General features: G+C 38.6%; 1 protein-coding gene across 7 annotated transcripts in view; it reads left to right on the top strand.

Moving 5' to 3' along the window:
* Positions 1-18,903, top strand: part of LOC108306777 (synuclein alpha interacting protein) — a 154,295-nt gene that overhangs the window by 44,919 nt on the left and 90,473 nt on the right. Inside the window, exons 1-2 of one of the 7 annotated variants that reach the window (XM_037739727.1) lie at positions 8,401-8,411; positions 10,754-10,760. The exons of the other annotated variants lie outside the window; for them this stretch is intronic. The gene's annotated coding sequence lies outside the window, so the exon portion shown is untranslated. Of the gene's footprint in view, positions 1-8,400; positions 8,412-10,753; positions 10,761-18,903 lie in introns of those variants that run through there. 7 annotated transcript variants of the gene reach the window in all.

Below are 18,903 nucleotides of genomic sequence, written 5' to 3'. Positions count from 1 at the left end.
AGGATCATTACTCAGTATATGTAAAGTTAAATTATTTTTGATGAGACTGAACTAATTGGTTGCATTTTACTTAAAATTTTATTTATATACATTCACACATGTACCTCCATGTTTCCTAACATATTTATAAAAACTTTCCTGGTTTGACTGCCTCTGGGAATTTGAGTTACTTCTTTCTCTTGGTTTCAGGGTCAGTCCCTTCCCAGTGCCTGCTGGCATTGTTGTAATAAGCTCTACAACTAACCTTGGGCTCTTCCTCAATGCCTCCTTTTCCTTCCTCACATGCACGTATGTGCTTACCACATGTCATCTGTCACCAAAGCCTGTTGGCTCTACCCTTATAATACACCCTGAGTCTGCCTTCTGGTATTGCTCTAAACAAGCCACTGAAGCACCAGGCCTGTACCAATGCAGCACCCTCCTAACTGGCTGCTGTTTTCCTCTCCCAGTTTGGTCTCTACCTAGCTCCTGTCCGATCTTATTAAATGTAAGGTAGCTCCATACACTTCTACTTGAAACCAGGGCTTCCCTGTGCATCAGAGTAAATTCAAACTCTTTTTCCGTGAGCCATAAAGCCCTGGATATTTGTATCTCTGCCTGCCTCTCTGACTGCCTCCTGATACTTTTGCAGTCTCCTGCCTGCTGGCCATCCTGCCATTTCTCTGATAGCTCACTCCCACCGTAAGGCTTTTGCCTTTGCAGTGTCCTCTACCTGTCATCATCTTCCTCTACATTTTTACATGACTTATTTTGTCAATTGCATGTCTGCCCTAATGTCACCTCTTGAAGGCCTTTCCTGACCTACCATATTTAGAAGGACCCGATCTTCTCCCATTCCTCTTGACAAGCCTTCTTTTTTTTTTTCCTTTGTTGTACCTATCTCTGCCTAAAAGGATTTTTTGTACTTATTTACATGTTTATGGTCTGATTAATCCATTAGAACTGTGCTGTTCAGTAGGATAGCCACAGCCACATGTGGCTATTTAAATTTAAATTTAAATGATGAAATAAGGTCTAAAATTCAGTTCTTCGATTGTACTAGCCACATTTCAAATGCTCAATAGCTGCATGTGGCTAGCTGCTACTATATTGGACAGCACAAACACAAAACATTTTTATAAGCTAGAAAGTTCTGCTGGACAATGCTCTACTAAAATATGAGTTCCCTGAGGGCAGACAGCCTGTTTGGCTCATTCACTGCTGAATGTCCAGAGGCCATGTCTGATCTATGGTGTTCAATAAGTAAGAATATGAATGAATGAATGAATGAATGAACAAGAGTCTTATATTTTTCAGGAAGAATTGCCCTCATCACCTTAATATTCATCTTTAAACTTTCCATACCCCTAAATAGACTTAATTTTCAGGATCAAACAAATAAAAATTTGTTTCTTAATTATGTAAGGGGAGACTTGGAATATTTAATCATTGTAATGAGTTGCCTTCTAATGCCCTTGAATTTGCCATTATTCACCTTGTGTCCTTACAGCCTCACTCTGGGACTCCATCCTTCAAATAAAATTCTTATCTGACTTCCAGGAGAAAGGCACATTTTTCTTGGCCTCTTTTTACCATGATAAGCCCTTTTCCTCCCTGTGTCTCCACTGTGTATGCACAAGATTTTTGCTAACACTCACTGAAGCTTACAGTTACCAAAAGTTAGAAATATGTTATGCCTGTGGCTATGTTGTTATTTTTGCTATTTTCCTTGTGAAAAACCATAGTTTTTGAAGGTGTCTTGACAGTGTCTGAATTTGCAGCACCCTATATCATACTGGATTGGCAACGTCTGCTGCTGTGTAAGGATTGTAGCTGAGTGTTGATTAAAAGCAGCACTTTCCCTCTAGCTTGCTTCAGAGCTAATACCCTTATATATTGTTGCTATGAACTTTTGAACTCACAGAAACTTCTGAATATATGTAATAAGAAGTAAGGTAATCCAGGGCTGAGAATTTGTGTCTTCCCTGAGACAAATCACATAAATTAAAAAATAAGTTTGATTCTTAGCTTTTTTATGGTTTCTTAAATCTAATGTTTTAAATTAAAATCTGGAGCCTTTAAATATACTTTACATAAGGTTTTCAAAGAACAGTTCTTCATATACAATCGTCTAGATAAGAAATTTCATAAAGCAGATTTGAAAACCGCCTTTAAATAAGAATGCCGTCAAAAGTAATTTGTCATTTTTATTTTAAGACAGATAAATCACTTAAGTCCAAAATAATATACTAAATCATGTTATGAAGTCTAGATTCTAGAAATATATTAGATTCAAACAATGAAAATAATGTGAAAACATTTACATTTTTAAGTAAGTTTTATATCTAATGTTTTATTGTCCTGAGTAAAAACATGAGTTATTTATTTATTTATTTAGAGACAGAGTCTTGCTCTGTCACCCAGGCTGGAGTTCAGTGGCATGATATCAGCTCACTGTAACCTCTGACTCCTGGGTTCAAAGGATTCTCATGCCTCAGGCTCCTGAGTAGCTGGGACTACAGGCACATGCCACCAAGCCAGGCAATTTTTTTGTATTTTTAGTAGAGATAGCATTTCACCATGTTGCCCAGGCTGGTCCCGAATTCCTGAGCTCAGGCAATCTGCCCACCTTGGCCACCTAAAGTGCTAGGATTACAGGCATGAGCCACTGCACCTGGCTACAACATAAGATTTTTAAACCTTGAATAAAGCGAATATAATTTTCAGATCCACTATGTCTCATTCCTGAAAGCTTATGAATTAGTGAACAGTTTTATTTAATAAGACATTATAAGAAAAATATAATAGCTATTAGTGGAAAGTTGTATTAATTTTATTTTTATTGGAAAAGGTAAAGCATAATATGTCTTCAGAAGCTGAATGATAGGCAGCCCATGATTCTAGGCTTAAAGATAAAGATCTTCTTCTCTAACATGTATTGCTAGCCACAAATAATAATGCCTTCAGCTTCTCCAGAAAGAATCTCATGCTGCAAGGATCCCTGTCCATGAAACATGCAATACCAGAGAACCTGTTTAAGAACCTCTTTATGCAGTCAGAGTTGATTATCTGCACTTGTGGTAGGGCTCTTTCATGCAGAAAAAGCTTATTCCAGGGAGCACCTGAAACCACTTTTCCAGCATTCTTTTTTGGATTTTGTTAACATTTTGATGTCAGAATTGCTTTTGGCTCATTGTCTCTAAGTGTTACTAAATGTTTAGGAACACGGCCAGCCTTTCTGCTCTAAAGATTATCCCACAACAAGCAAATACATAAGAATGTTTGCAAGTGCTTCAGTTGTCTATAGTGGTACCAATGGAGTAGAATGCCTGATGGGTGTATTGGAGCTGGGGATCTTCTGTCTTCCTAACTGGCTACTCAGCCTGCCCCAGAAACTACATTTCAGTTTCTTTCTTGTGGACGCTGGTGATGAATAGGGTTGTATTAACAACTGAACTGAAAGCCACTGGTTCTGACCTACTCTAACATCCAGCCCCACATAGCCTCATCAGCTTAAGGTGGAATGATTTTAGGCTTAGAGTTCAATGTGAATCATAGTCTTTTCTTCACCAGTTTTTCCTCTGTTAATTAATGAATGTTACTTAACCTATCTCTATTTTTTTCTCTCTGAAATGGGTGCAATTGTACCTGCTTTGCAGAATTGTTAAGTTTTAAGTGTTAGGCATGTAAAAACCACCTGGCACAGGGTAGTTGCTGAAGAAAGTGGTACTGTCTCTTTAGCATCATGAAATTCATTAGCTGGAACTCTACTTGTAGAAGAGGAGAACTCTGAGTTTTTTGGATTACATTCACTTAGCACCTAAATTTTATTTTGTAATTTCTCCATGAAATGTCTCTAGCATACTACATAAGAAAAAGTATCATTTTATATACCAGAAGTCCTCATTAGCTGAACAATCAGGAGATGAGGGGGAAGAAAACACTTAAAAAGTGAAGCCACAAAAAACTGGAACCATGTTTCATGGTAAATAGTGAAAACCAATCACCTAATTGAAATTTGTCTTGAAAAACTAAATGAATTATGAAAATTAAGCCTATTAATACCTATATTCTACAAAATTTGTTAGTTTTTAAAAATGAATTGGCAATTCTTTCGACAAAATTATACATTCATATTACATTACGTAGTTTAATTTAACTTTACAGTACATAATGAAAGATAGTCATTTTTGCAACAACAACAACAACAAAAAAAGCCTTTGGTCTTTATCAGCTTACCCAAAGTCCTGTCTTGATGGTTTGATAGTCAGATCATATTCTTATGAAGTATCTGTCACACCTCCATCTTTGTTGACATCTTTCTGAAGTTATTTACTGCTCCAAATTTTCTAGTGGCCTGGTATTTGTTTTACTTAGCATCACTTTCTCTGACCTTGTGAATCCTGCATCTCTCACAAGCATTGCAATTTTACTTCCAACGTACTTGCGTTGTGTTTGTGTTACATCAAGGGATGGTTTAAAACCTCCCACAACCAGCAAGGTTCCAAACATGTTGATTTAATGAATTCAAAGAGATGATACTTGTAAGCAGGGATGTTTGAAGAAGTTGTTTTTTAAAAAACAGCCAATTCATGAGTATTTTCATGTCATGATGACTTTTATATCCCCATGCAACCTTGAACCTGTGGGAGGCTGATGAATCAGGCCTTGCTGTGTGGAATTAGGGTCATCCCCTGAGGAAGAGCTCCATCAATGCTTTAAAGGTCCCGGCATGATCATTTGTAGCATGTTTGCTCACACCATCCCCCAGATTTTCTAGAACAGCCTTTCCATCCACATTTTTTGATCCTCTGCTTCCATATCATCAGTTCCTAATGACAAACTAGACAAAGAAAAAAGAGGGAAAATCTTTCATATCATTTATCAGTACAATCAACTTTTGGTTATTTATAAAATTGGACAGTAATGATTATGAAAGAATGACCAATTTTCTACTTCTAGGGGATAGATTCAGTTGGCGAACAAAAAAACAGAAAGAAGTATATATAAGCATTTTTTGTTTGTTTTGGTTTCTGTTTTGTTTTCTTTGAGACAAAGTCTTGCTCTCTGGCCCAGGCTTGAGTACAGTGGCGTGATCTTGGCTCACTACAACCTCTGTCTCCCGGGTTCAAGCGATTCTCCCGCCTCAGCCTCCTGAGTAGCTGGGATTATGGGCATGCACCACCATGCCTGGCTAATTTTTTCTATTTTTAGTAGAGATAGGATTTTGCCATGTTGGTCAGGCTGGTCTTGAACTCCTGAGCGTGTGATCCACCTACCTTGGCCTCCTAAAGTGCTGGGATTACAGGCATGAGCCACCGCACCCAGCCTACATGTGAGTGTTTTAAATTCCAGTTGTAGAATCCTAGTTTCCTAATCACTGACTTGTCTGCATCAAGCAATTTTGCTTATCTAATTAACTGAAATAGTGTAATCCTTCTGTAATGAGAATAGTAATAAAAACTATAACAAGTAACCCTCTGTTGAGCACTTACTTTGTTCCAGTCACTGTTCTAAGGATTTGCCTGTATTATTTAACCTCAAAGTATCCTCAAATTAACATGTGCCTATTTTATAGATAAGGAAAGTGAGTCCCCATCTCTTAAATGTCTATGAGCAATAGGTGATGGAGTAGAAATCTCATAAGACTGTGAGATGAATATGGATATTGTTGCCTATTGAGGTACAATGAAATAGATTATCAGTATGGCTCACCATAGAGGGAGCACTGGAGACTGAAGAATCTGAGTATTTTCTGACCCCAGGAATGGAGCAAATTGAAAGAATAACAGTAGAGAACCACATTTTTTCCTCTGTTAAACCAGAGCTATCTAGAGGAACTCTATGGTATTGACTTGAAGAGAATTGTAGTGGATAAGAACAAGGAAAATTCAAGGCTTATCAGTAGAAATGGAATGTTTGAAGTCAGATAACTCATAGGAATGCTAGTTACCAAGTACAGAATCAGATTAGCAGGAGGAGGAGGGAGCTGGAGAATGTCTGCACTTCACTAGATAATGAAAGTGGAGTGAGCCAAGAACTCAGTTGGAGTTTGACAGAATGAAGCAGAGGGTACAACTGAGGCTGAACTGAGCATGAACTACATTCGGTGACCTTGGCAGTGATACATAATGATAATAAATATAAGCAAATGAATTAAATAGTGCAGCAACATGTGGTCCAGCTAACCTCTCCTTGGGGGATGGACTTTGAAAAGTTCCATAGAGGCTTAAGCCCCAGACGAAATATATAGCCAAGAGGGAAAGAATCTTTTTAAAACATTAGATTGAGTTTCCAGATTTCATACCTTCTATTTTTCTCACTGACTTGGTTGCATTTAGTGCCAGTAATTTTAGTGGTCACATATCCGTGTTGTCCTTCTTGCCTGTTCTACCAATTGGCATTGCTCTCTGGGGGGAATTTGGTCTATGACTAGAACTCCTTCTCCTAAGGCCTTGTGTAAGGTCACTGGGATAGACCACGACTCTGGTGATTGATATTGGCTCACCTTGTCATACCTTACCTGGGAAAGTGAGGCCCAGGAGAAGGGAAAATGGGTGCAGAATAGATGTAAACAGAAGTATGTTTAATTTGAGGATCCAACATGATTTACATATTGAGGATAAAGTAAGAAAACTAAATATCCTTTTTCCACAGCACCTAGAACACTGCTAGACACTGGCCAGGAGTTAAAAAACCTCTCTTGGTTGATTTAATAGTTTGAAAATGAGAACTTTTTTAAAACACACTACATTTAATGCATCTGAAAAAATAAGCATGTATTTTCAACTATTTAATTAATTAATTATTTTTAGAGACAGGCTCTTGCTCTGTCACCCAGGCTGGAGTGCGATTGTGCAATCACAGGTCACTACAGCCTCAAACCCCTGGGCTAAAGCAATCCTCCAGCCTCAGCCTCCTAAGTAGCTGAGACTACAGGTGCCCTCCACCACACCTGGCTAATTAAAAAAAAAGAATTGTGTGTGAAGATGGGGTCTCCCTATGTTTCCCAGACTGGCCATGAACTCTTGGCCTGAAGTCATCCTCGCCTCAGCTTCCCAAAGTGCTGGGATTGTCAAGGGGCGTTTGAACCAGAGCAACTCCATCTTGAATAGGGGCTAAGTAAAATGAGGCTGAGACCTGCTGGGCTGCATTTCCTGGAGGTTAAGGCACTCTTAGTCACAGGATGACATTGGAGGTCGGCACAAGATAGAAATCATAAAGACCTTGCTAATAAAACAGGTTGCAGTAAATAAGCCGGCCAAGATCCACCAAAACCAAGATGGTGATGACAGTAATCTCTGGTTGTTCTCACTGCTACACTCCCACCAGTGCCTTGACAGTTTACAAATGCCAAGGCAACATCAGGAATTTACTCTATATGGTCCAAAACGGGGAGGCATGAATAATCCACCGTTTGTTTAGCATATCATCAAGAGATAACCATAAAAATGGGCAACCAGCAGCCCTGAGGGCTATGGAGTAGCCATTCTTTATTCCTTTACTTTCTTTCTTTTTTTTTTTTTATTGTACTTTTGGTTCTGGGGTACATGTGCAGATCATGCAGGATTGTTGCATAGGTACATACATGGCAAGGTGTTTTGCTGCCTTTATCCCACCCCATCACCTATATCTGGTATTTCTCCCCTCGTTATCCCTCCCCACCCCTCCCACCCTCCCTACCCCTCCGCTGTCCCTCCCTTAGTCCCCCCCAACTGACCGTAGTGTGTGATGCTCTCCCCTCCTTGCTTTCCCTTTATGGATTTGCCCTGAATTCTTTTTTTCACAAGATCTAGGAACCCTTTCCCTGTTAATAGGATTTTAGGTGTGAGCCACTGCACCCAACCAATTTTCAACATTTTATTGTTCAGATATTTGACATAGATGGAGGACTCTAGCTGGATATTCAAAAACGATATTCAAGACATATGTGTTATTTGTACTACCACATACTTTACCTGCTTATAATGAAAATGAAACACTCAGTGTTTATGAATGTCATGCTAATGAAGTCATTTGCACTAAGTGCTTTGATACAAAGGTTCAGTCAGTAGCCACTTTGAGGCCAAGTTGCTTTAATTTAAACAACTTTTTGTTGGTTTCATTTTCTTTATTACTATTATTTATTTATATTTTAATAAATCTTTAAAGTGTAGTGGACAGAACAACTCAGGAGACCTGTTCTCTCCCCACTGGTGCCATTAGAAAGCTTGTGACCATAGGCAAGTCACTGGGACATAGATCTCTTTTCTCCTCATTTGTAGACTGATATAATTGTGAGAGATAATCCTTAATTTATTAAATATAGTATCCAGTGCCTTTTTCCAGTGAAAGGAAACATACAAAAGAATAATTGCAAAAAGAGACGCATATAAGACATTTGCATAAGACTAGAGTTTGAACATAAAATGAATCTCAAAAGACTGCCATCTGTATTGATGGTCTCTCTTCTGCTTGTCTTCCTGCCTACTTTGTCGACTCCTGTTTAATCTCATGTGGTTCATTTACTCTTGTGAAATGTCCATCTTCTTTTTAATTTTCCTAGTTCCCTGTCTGGACTCTTTGGAACCATGAACCTTGTTAATTTTTTTTTTTTCTTGAGATGGAGTCTTGCTCTGCTGCCAGGCTGGAGTGCCGTGGCTTGATCTCAGCTCACTGCAACCTCCACCTCCCAGATTCAAGCGATTCTCCTGCCTCAACCTCCCAAGTAGCTGAGACTACAGCAGTGCGCCACCACACCCAGCTAATTTTTGTATTTATAGTAGAGACGGGTTTTCACCACGTTGGCCAGGATGGTCTCCATCTCTTGACCTCGTTATCCACCTGCCTCAGCCTCCCAAAGTGCTGGGATTATAGGCGTGAGCCACCGTAACCCACCAAACCTTATTAATTTTTTTTTAGAATTATGACCGATTTTATGACACACGCCTTTCGCCCAAATTCAGTATGTCTTTTTTTTTAAAAAAAAACAATTAAGCCATGATTCATTTGGGGGTAAGACTTTTTCCAAAGTACTGGTACAAAAAATGTCAGATACCTTCTATGACTATGCCAAACTTGGTGTCTTATGGAAAGATTCCTGTTCCTGGACGCAGTGGCTCATGCCTGTAATCCCAGTACTTTGGGAGGCCAAGACAGGTGGATCATTTGAGGCCAGGAGTTCGAGACCAACTTGGCCAACATGGTGAAACTCTGTCTCTACTAAAAATACAAAAATTAGCTGAGTGTGCTTGTGCACATGTGTAATCCCAGCTACTTGGAAGACTGAGGCAAGAGAATCTCTTGAGCCTGGGAGATGGAGGTTGCAGTGAGCCAAGATCATACCACTGCACTCCAGTCTGGGCAACAGAGTGAAACCCTGTCTCAAATTAAAAAAATAAATAAAAGAAAGAAAGAAAGATCCCTGTTTAGTTTCATGGTTTAATTCATTAATATTTTTCCATTCATTCAAAACATGCTTGAGTGTCTTCTTTATGCCAAACTCTGTGCTGAGCACTGTGGGTTATGGTGAACAAGAGAGAGGATCTCATCAGGAGGGATGCAGATGCATGGACAGATAATAATAGGAAGTCATGGTAAGTGTATCATGTGTCATTTGATGGGGAATTTTTCACAGAGGAAGAGGCAGGTAGATAACCCAGACTTGAAGTCAGATATAAACTTAAAACCTTCCTTAGTTACTTCTTAAGTAACCTCTAAGCTGAGTTTTTGAAAAATAAGTTTAAAGGGCAAACAAATGAATTAGTCAGGGTCAAGTCAACATAAACAGAAACAATTTAAATATTTTACACAGAGGAAAATTAAAATAGAGAATTAGTTACTCCAATGCTAAAAGAACTGAGGCACAAAACCAAGCAAGATAAGGCAATCCTGAGACTAGCAAAAGCAGGGAAGCCACCAGCTCCCCTAGGGCTGAGAGGACAAAGGGAAAAGTGTATTACCACCCACAAGTTAGGGCCACTAGCAAAGCTGGAATGATGTTCAGCTCCTGAACAGTTGTAGGAACTGATAACACAGAAGACACTGCCTGTGGCAGAGCAAATATGTATGTGTATGTGAGAAAGAGAGAAAAAGACTAAGTCCCTTCTCCAAGACCTCCAGTCTTCTGATTAAATCTATCATTGGCCAGATTTACCTGGAAGCCAGTCAGTTGGCAAAGGAGCCTAGGAAATATCATTTCCTGAAGAATATATCTGAGAGTAAATAAGCAAATGTTCACACCATTCATTGGCAAATAAAAAGTCAAAGGTTGGGTGTCAAGATGGCTTGGTGTGGTCGTGAGAGAAAGAGGATGTATACAGAGGTATCAGCATAAGCCAAAGCACCAGGACAAGAAACAGCATGAGATATGCACAGAATCTCAGTCAGTGTCACAAAGTTTCCAGTATGAGTCAGAGATTGATAGGCGCTGAATGTAGGCAGGCACCCAACATGAGAAGCTTCGTGTGACTTAACAGAGCTGCTGGCCATTTTCCCTATAGGCAGTGGGAAAATCCTGAAAGGTTTTCAACAGGGAAGCGGCAAGCCCATATTTGTATTTTAGATCACTTGCCAGTTGTGTAGACTCCCAGAATGATTTTGAAGAAGCAAAAATCTAATTTCCCTTCGCCTTGTCCTTCTCAAATTCATTCAAGCAGGAAGCAATGAGAAGCAGCAGTAAGAAATGGAAAGAAGGATGGAAAGCATAAAAATGTAATTGACAGGATGACTGGATGTACAGGTGAGAGAGAGGGAGGATCTAGGGATGATACCCAAGTCTCTCACCTCAGCTGAGGCTGGTGGTTTCACTAAGTAAGGTTAAGTTTGAGTTGAGAGCCTATGGGACATCAAGCAGAGACATCCAGAAGTGGATGGAATCTGTACACAGGTTATTAGTGGGTGAAAGAGAAGAGAAGTGGACCAAGACTTGACCATAAGGAGCAACAAAAATGTAAAGCCTTAAAAGAAAAAGAGAATATCAGACAGGTCCAGGTATGATTGGATTTAGTGGTAGAAGATGATCTTTTTCTAGATCATTTTCAGAGGAAGAAGTAGTAGAAACTAAATTGTGCTAGGTTAGGAAGTAAAGGAAGACAAGAAAGTAGCAGTGGTAAATGTAGATGTGTCTTTTGAGAGTTTGCATAAGGTGAGAGAAAAGATGGGATGAAATCCGAAGTTGGGATGGGTTTTCATTTGCAGGGGGTTGGTAAGACTTGAGGATGTACATGGCCAGGTCCGAAAAATCAGAGCTGAGTTTAGTCATTAGAGAATAGAGAAGTAGAGACCAAGGGGCTCAGGCTGGAGTCAGGCCTAGAGACACTTGGGGGAGTTTCCCACAACTGTGTGCCAAGGAACTGCACTTATGCTGCAAAGACAGTGCATTTAGAATTCCAGACTCGGCGAAGAACCCAGGTAGCACTTTCTGGCTTCAAGCAGAAAGCACCTCTATTACTGTGTCTGTGATTTTAGGAGATGAACAGTAGCAAAAACTAGCAGTTGTGTAGCACTCTGCCTCCTTCAAACTGGGCTCAGAGTTTCATTTGATTCCCCTGATTGTCTCATAGCTGTGTGTACACAAACTATATATATACATATATACACACACATACACAAACACAAACACATACACATATATAAATACAAGTGTATACATGCACACATAGGTCTACATATATTTTATTGTCTCTGAGAAACTCCTTGTTAGGAACCTGAGACACACAGCAAATAGGACTTGCCAAATCTTTCATAATTTATACATGATTTAACCCAGGTTTAACCCATGCATGATTTAATCCATGGCTCGGAAGTCATAGGGCCATCTTTAACAGATTTTGTCATTCTGGTATATTGGCCTGGAGAATGGCAAGTTTTTAGGCACTGTCCCCTTCACTTTACTTCCTGGTTCCCTAGGCCTTTTAGCCTCAGAGAGTTTGGGGGCCCCTCCCTTGGATCCCCTAGTGTTCCAGGTAGTAAGTGGTTTTGTTGAGTACCATAGAGTCAGTTTTCCTATGATGGCAGCTCTTCCCATCCCAGCCTCCTATATTCTGGCACGAGGCTTCCCATATTCTGCCCACAAAACTTTCCTATCTGAGTCTCTTCCTTTCCACACCCAAGAAAAGGTGCCTCCAGAACCCCCATACTTGCAGAACTTTTCATCATGGCCCCATTCTCAAATTCTGTCGTCCTTCTCTACTACTAGATTTTCAATGTTTGAACCTAGTATATCCAGAAATCACCCATTTCTCCCCATTTCTACTCAAACCCATGCCACACAAACCTGGTGGGGCTCCTGACTCTGTCACGTACCGGCTGGAACTAACTGAGCAAGCGACTCAGCCTTAGTAAACCTAATGATACTTTGCTGAGTTATTGTGAGGATTTCAGGAGATAACTTATTTGAAGGATCCAGCTCAGTGCCAGGCTTAATAAATCTTAGCTCCCTTCTCCCATCACAGTGGCCTGGATCTCTTATCCACATTTCCCAGCACTTAGCACAGTAATATAATTAGCAACATTAGTATATCTAAAAGGCAATTACCGTTTAATTGCTCTGGCCCCAGCCAGCCTGAAGTTTCTCTCCATTTGCTTCTAATTTGGGATTAAGATTTTTAAATCCTACCCTGGCTAGTCACAAAATCATTGCCTTGGAGAGAATTGAAAATAGCTGTAGGCAGCCATTGATTATACAATAAAAGATTTGGTAATTCCTTCCATTTTGTTCTATATTAAAATGTATATATTAGTTTGCTCCTGGCCAGTGAACTAATCAGTTTCAAGTGGCATTTTTCTGAGAGTCAGTGAAGGATGCTTTTTGGTCAGACCAGCTCTGGTCTTAAGAAGGCAAGCACTCCTTCAGATGCTCACACTGATTTCATTAAAATAAATTAGTGCCCTTGTATAGATTCAGACTCAGAATCAAGTTTCAAGCATCCTTTCTTAGAAGACATTTATTATTTATATTACATACTCAATTTAAAGAAGCAAATGCACTTCCCTCAGCCTGCAAAGTTTGTTTATCTTAGAGCTACTGTGAGAATATAATCCCCAAATGAAGGCAGTGTGTTTTATTTCTCCTCCTCTGACCTAACGTTGCATAAAATAACAGCAGCCTCTAATCAAGAGGAACCCAATATACTTTGAGATTTCCAATCAAAATCTTTAATATTCGAAGGGCACATGTGCATTTGAGGAAACCTAGATTGCCTTAGGCCACACGGAAAGCATTTACATCTGAACCGCTTTACATATGATTGCGAGTTAAAGCAAATTCTAAATAACTTTTAGCAGTTTGAGATTTGGAAAACAGCCTGGCCCATATAAATTCTCCCTTAATACTTTTTCTGTTAAATCTTATGCCAAAGTAAATGGAAGCTGTAGGGAACCTTTGAACTCAGTTCTCAAAGGACTGTGGTGAAGTTAGATTGGCAGAGCCAACGTTAGGTTTTCAAAGGAAGATTTTCTTTTTGTTCCCCCTTGAAGTGTCCATGTCACAGTCACCTTCCTTGGTGGAGGATGCAGTCTTGCTTCCTGGACCGTCTTGACTCTGGACCATATATGTGCCTCTGAGAAATGGGCTTTCTACTATAAGGAGCTTCTCAGTGGGACTCTTCAGGACCCTTGGGGTTGGCATCCAGGCTTCTTAGCTCCTTTGCTTCACAGTTCAGTCAGCTGCACTTTTCCTTTTCTCTTTCCAAAAGAGCTATTGAGTGCAAGAGCCCTGGGGTTCAATGCTACCTCTTCCTGCCAGTAGCTTCACTTTTCCAAGCTTCACTTTCCTTTTCTATGAACTGGAGATTAAAATTAGGGTGGTATATTTCAAAACAGCTAGAAGAGAAAAATTGTAATGTTCCCAACACTAAGAAAAATTAAATGTTTGAGTTGATGGATAGCCCAGTTACCCTGAATTGATCATTACACATAGTACACAGGTATCAAAATATTATATGTCCCCCCAAATATGTACGACTGTTATATATCAACAAAAAAATCTGTATCCTCAAAAAAATAGTATGGCCCACATGGATCCTACATTTCTCTGAACATTTTCCTCTTGTACTCACAGCTTGCAGTTCATTACATTGCATTATTTATTTTTATTGATAATGATTATTAAAATATAAATATATTTTATATTCATTATATTATATATGTATGTATGTAATATAATGTACTATATATGACATATATTGTACTGCCTCTAGAAGGCTGGGACAATGGCTTGTGCCCTATGTACCATTCTTAGAGTCCAGGCCATGCTGAGCACACAACTGATTCTTAATAAACAACTATTGAATGCACTCTTATGAAGGTACCTCTTTATCCTTCTGTATCATAATTATCGACAGAAAGTATTATTCATCAGTCAAGCAAGCATGCAAAAATATTAACTTTGTTCCCCTCATATGTGCGGTTTCTCTAGTCTAGATATAACCCTGAAGGAAAAAATGGCACTTATTTTTTGCCCTTTTTATCCTAATTCAAAGGAACATATTACATGTTTGCTAATTGTTTGCAAAAAAAAGTTTAGATCAGCTTTTTTTGGTTTTGCAAAATATTTTTGTGATTAGTCCTCATATCATGCATATAGAAAGTCAGCATTATTTGGCATAAATTGTTACTATTTACGTAAATTTGAAAAATAGTATCACTTAGACAGTTTCTAAGTTTATCATGCCAAAATTGAATCTCAAACTAAAGTGGGCTATATGCCACCCGCTGTTTAGAGTTTTTCTTCACCGCTCTGCAGAGTTACTTCAGGCTTGGGGCTGGGCCTGCTGGCTTATGCCTATAATCCTTGTGCCTTGGGAGGCTGAGGCAGGAGGATCACCTGAGACTAGAAGTTTGAGACCAGCCTGAGCAACATAGTGAAACCCTGTCTCTACAAAAAAAACTTAAAAATTGGCTGAACATGATGACATGCTCCTGTAGTCCCAGTGACTTAGGAGACTGAAGTGAGAGGATCACTTGAGCCCAGGAGTTCAGGATTGCTTTCAGCTCTGATTAGATTTCTATTATCCAAACTTGGTAACAGACCAAGACCTTATCTCCAAAAAAAAAAATTACTTCAGGTGGTCATGGTGCCTCTGCTTACACACTGCCAGTTACAGGGGCTCACTACTGCTGGAAACAGCCTTTTTCCATCTCAAGCAAATCATCTTGAGCTGGTGTACAGAATGCTTGGAGATCTTTATGAAGTATAGAGGTATAAATAACCATATTTGTTACTGGCTTTGAAAGAGAAGGGAGAAGACAAATTGCCATTCAAAAACCTGCATGACTTGTATGTTATAATCACAAAGAAATTCTTCTCGTTGTGTTATTTGTTGGGTGTACCAATTATAAATCATTAAAGGGAGACTGAGAAAAGTCAACAGAAATCTGCAATCTGACACATGTGGAAAGGCAGTGACTGAGAACCAGTGGTTTTGGAACCAGTCCTACCTGGCATTGATTCCTATCACCATTAGTAGCTTTGAGCAATCTGCTTTACTGTCTGGTCTTCTGTTTCCTCATCTGTGAAATGAGGGTAATATTAAGGATTAAATCAGATTAAAATTGTAAAACAAAACACCAACACAGGGTCTGGCTCAAGATGGTGTTAAATAAATAATAGCCAGCATTATTATTGTGTTATTTTTATTATGAGAACCAAAGGGGTTCCTATTTGACCGATAATGGATGTTTCTTAAAGAAGAAAACTGTATGAGGACTCTGAGTTTACTATCATAGTAGCCAATTAAGTGAAAGGGTGTTAATAGAAACAGCCCCCAGTCGTCACCTCCCCACAGTCAGGTTGTGTGGCCTAGTTTTTCTATCTACTTTCACAACCATGAACCTCTTATCTAACATGCAGCCCTAGGAGTTTCTCACACCCTTACTGAAAGGGCTGACCAATACCAAATACTGATCATATCTTTATGTAAATAAAACATCAGCTAATTTCTTATTCTAATCAATATTTTTTGGTCAGGTCAATGTTGTGTTTCTAAAATAGCTCTCCTCCAAAAAAAATTATGATTTGAAGCATTTGGCAATTTCCATGGTGTAAATCCTCCCAGCATGACAAATTGTAAGCTCTCAAAGTCACTGAACACAGAGTTTGGAAGAGATGTGCACAGTTGTTCAAGTTGTTGCCACTCCATTACATCACTGGGGCATGCTAAGGCTTATGTTTTGATAGTGTAGGACAGGATAATTGACAACAGCAAAACCTACAAGCCAATGCAACAGAGGAAAAGTGATTTGTCCTAGAGTGGATCACTATAATACACTTGACAAACATGATTCATCCAGAAAGTAAGTTAATGCCAGATTACTTGAGCAAAGTATTTCAGTGCTGTCTTTCTGCCCTTATTCTGTACTCTTCAGTTATACTTAGAAGTTAAATCTTTCCCTAGCCTCTTGGGTTATAGGAAGGAAAGTCTCCCTAATCACTTCTCAATTGTTTGAATGTTTCCTTAACTGATATAGATATTTGCTCGTGGACATAATCCCCATGTTTATGAAAATATCTTCCTTTTCTCCCTCCTCTTTCCCTTCTACCCTCCCTCCCTTCTTCCTTCCTTCTTTATAACCATCCTTCTTCCTTCAGAAGTATTTTTTACCATCTTTTGTATACCTAACATCCCTACAAAATCATCAGAACAGGTAATAGTACTTCTGCTTTGCAAAAAAAAATGGTAGAGAAGCGAGAAAATCATTCTAATTATATAAATCTCTACCATGTTATTACTTTCATTTTTAATTTGTCATTTTGTTCTTTTGAAATCTTCATTGTTATTCAGACATCTCTTACTTTTTCTTCCATGAGTGGAGTGGTATACTTTCAACCTCTGACTACTTTTCTTTTGTGTTATAAATTTAATTTTATTCTCTGCCTCACAGTTTTTGAAAACTGTTTTATACTTTATCTAAGAAGTTGTATTACAGTATTGTAAATACATTTCTGAGAACTTTTAATTAAGTGATGATACCTAGCACTTTCTCATCATAGTTAAGTCCCTGGAGATGATAAAACAGAATCCTTTTGGGAAGTGGTTCTGTTCTCAACATCTCATCCCTGGAGCTAGCAGAATTCTGTTACAGACTTTGAACTGTTAGGTTGATATCAGTGGATGATTATTGTCAACACAGTGGATTTATTTTAAAATCCAGGTTTTCTCACTAAAGACCTCTGAAAATTTTTCCAAAAGCCTAATGACAAACAAAAGAGAAAAAGGCATTTGAGATAACCAATTCGGCATCTGCCATGAAGCCCTCTGCAGACATGCTTGAGATCATCGCTTGTACCATCCTAATCTTTGTGAGCATCGTTGGAAACACTTGTCTGTTTTATTCTACAAGAAGATGTATCACTGGGCATTTACAGACATCCTTTCTTCTAGTTTTGAATCTTATGTTTGTCAACCTTATTAAAAACTTGGTGGTAAATGTAATGAAAATTGTTTACTCTTCTGGTATCATGTTGGATTCAGCTGGCTGCAAAGTTCTGCTCTTCACATCGGCCCTAACAACTTCACTGACCATCTGGTTCGTGTTATATTTTTCATTGCTTTACCACTGGAAGCTTTACCAAATTGTGCACCCCTTGAGTGAGAATCCAAGCCTGGACCAACAGAAGCATTCCTTGAAGGTGGTTTCTGTACTTTGGGTGGCTGGTGTGGTGGTATACATTCCAGTTTTAATTCATACTAGAAAACGAGAATTCTTGAATGCGGGAAATGATACAGATCCTTTGTCTACTAACAGGATGTACATGGATTGCCCAGTTGTCTTTCAAAATAAGCAGGTAGAGTTTTTCTATGGGAAAATTGTTTTGGTTCTGATTGATATTCTTCCTTTAGCTACTTTAGTCTTTGTCTGTTTCTGGATGTCTTTCCTCCTTTCGGAGAGAAAGAAGATGACATATGGTGACATCTGGATTGGAGATGATGATTCAGAAATTGAAAGCCTTAGAGGGGCCAAGTTCAGTATTTTATTAATGTTGCTGATCACTCCACTTTGGATTTCTCACTTTATCTTAGTCTGTTTCTTGAAAGACTTGGCAGCATGCATCTTTATTCCAGCTGTTCTCACAGCCCTCTCTTCAAGCTTCTCTGCTATCAGTCCTTTCTTGCTTATGTTGGTTAATTACAAAATGAAGTTGGTGTGCTTCTGCGGTGCCAAAGAGGAAAAACCCACACCACAGCCTACAAATGTTATTGTTTCTCCATATGCTTAATGGCAAAAAATTCAAGTTTAATTGTTGGAAAACAGACCCTGTCATTGGAGAGTACAGCTAAAGTTTTCATAGCTCTTATCAACAGTTTCTGAAAGGACCTCTAGAAAATTGACTCTTCTTCAAAAATAGACTTCAGAGAAAACTGTTCAAGAAAATATATGAACATTAAGCTATTGTAAGTTGAAAAAAACAGTCATCACAACATTAGTTATTTAGGACAATACCAAGAGTTCTAATATAAAAATTCTAAAGTAACTCAACAGTTTTCAGTCTGAAAATGAACTCATGTAAACAATATATTATTTACTCTGTGCAAGATATTGTGTTAAAAAAAAACAACATATTGATGAAACTGAAGATAATTCCCGGCTGAATTTTAAAGGTACACATAAATAATCTTATGTTTTTCTTGAAATGCTTTCACACATATTAGAAGTGTATTATGTAAGTGTACAGTGTTCAGTTTTTGCACTTTTAATAATAGTACCTCACCTATGATGGAAGCAGATTTTGTTCATTGTCTTTACCCGAAGTGTCTTTAGTAAGTTAGGACTAGATGAACGCATTGGATTAAGGAATTAGTACTTGCTAAGTCATACTCTTTATGTCTGTGTAGATGTGCAAATATTTGGTTGTTCAGACATTTAACTCACTATTCTTGCTTAATCATCTAAATATATGTTAAACTGTACTGTTTTTCTTCAGAAAAAATGACATTTATTTTA

This window comes from Cebus imitator, unplaced genomic scaffold, assembly GCF_001604975.1.
Source record: "Cebus imitator isolate Cc_AM_T3 unplaced genomic scaffold, Cebus_imitator-1.0 Scaffold74, whole genome shotgun sequence".
Lineage (NCBI taxonomy): Eukaryota > Metazoa > Chordata > Mammalia > Primates > Cebidae > Cebus > Cebus imitator.
The sequence above is the reverse complement of the archived record's forward strand: the minus strand, read 5'-3'. Positions and strand labels throughout refer to the sequence as shown.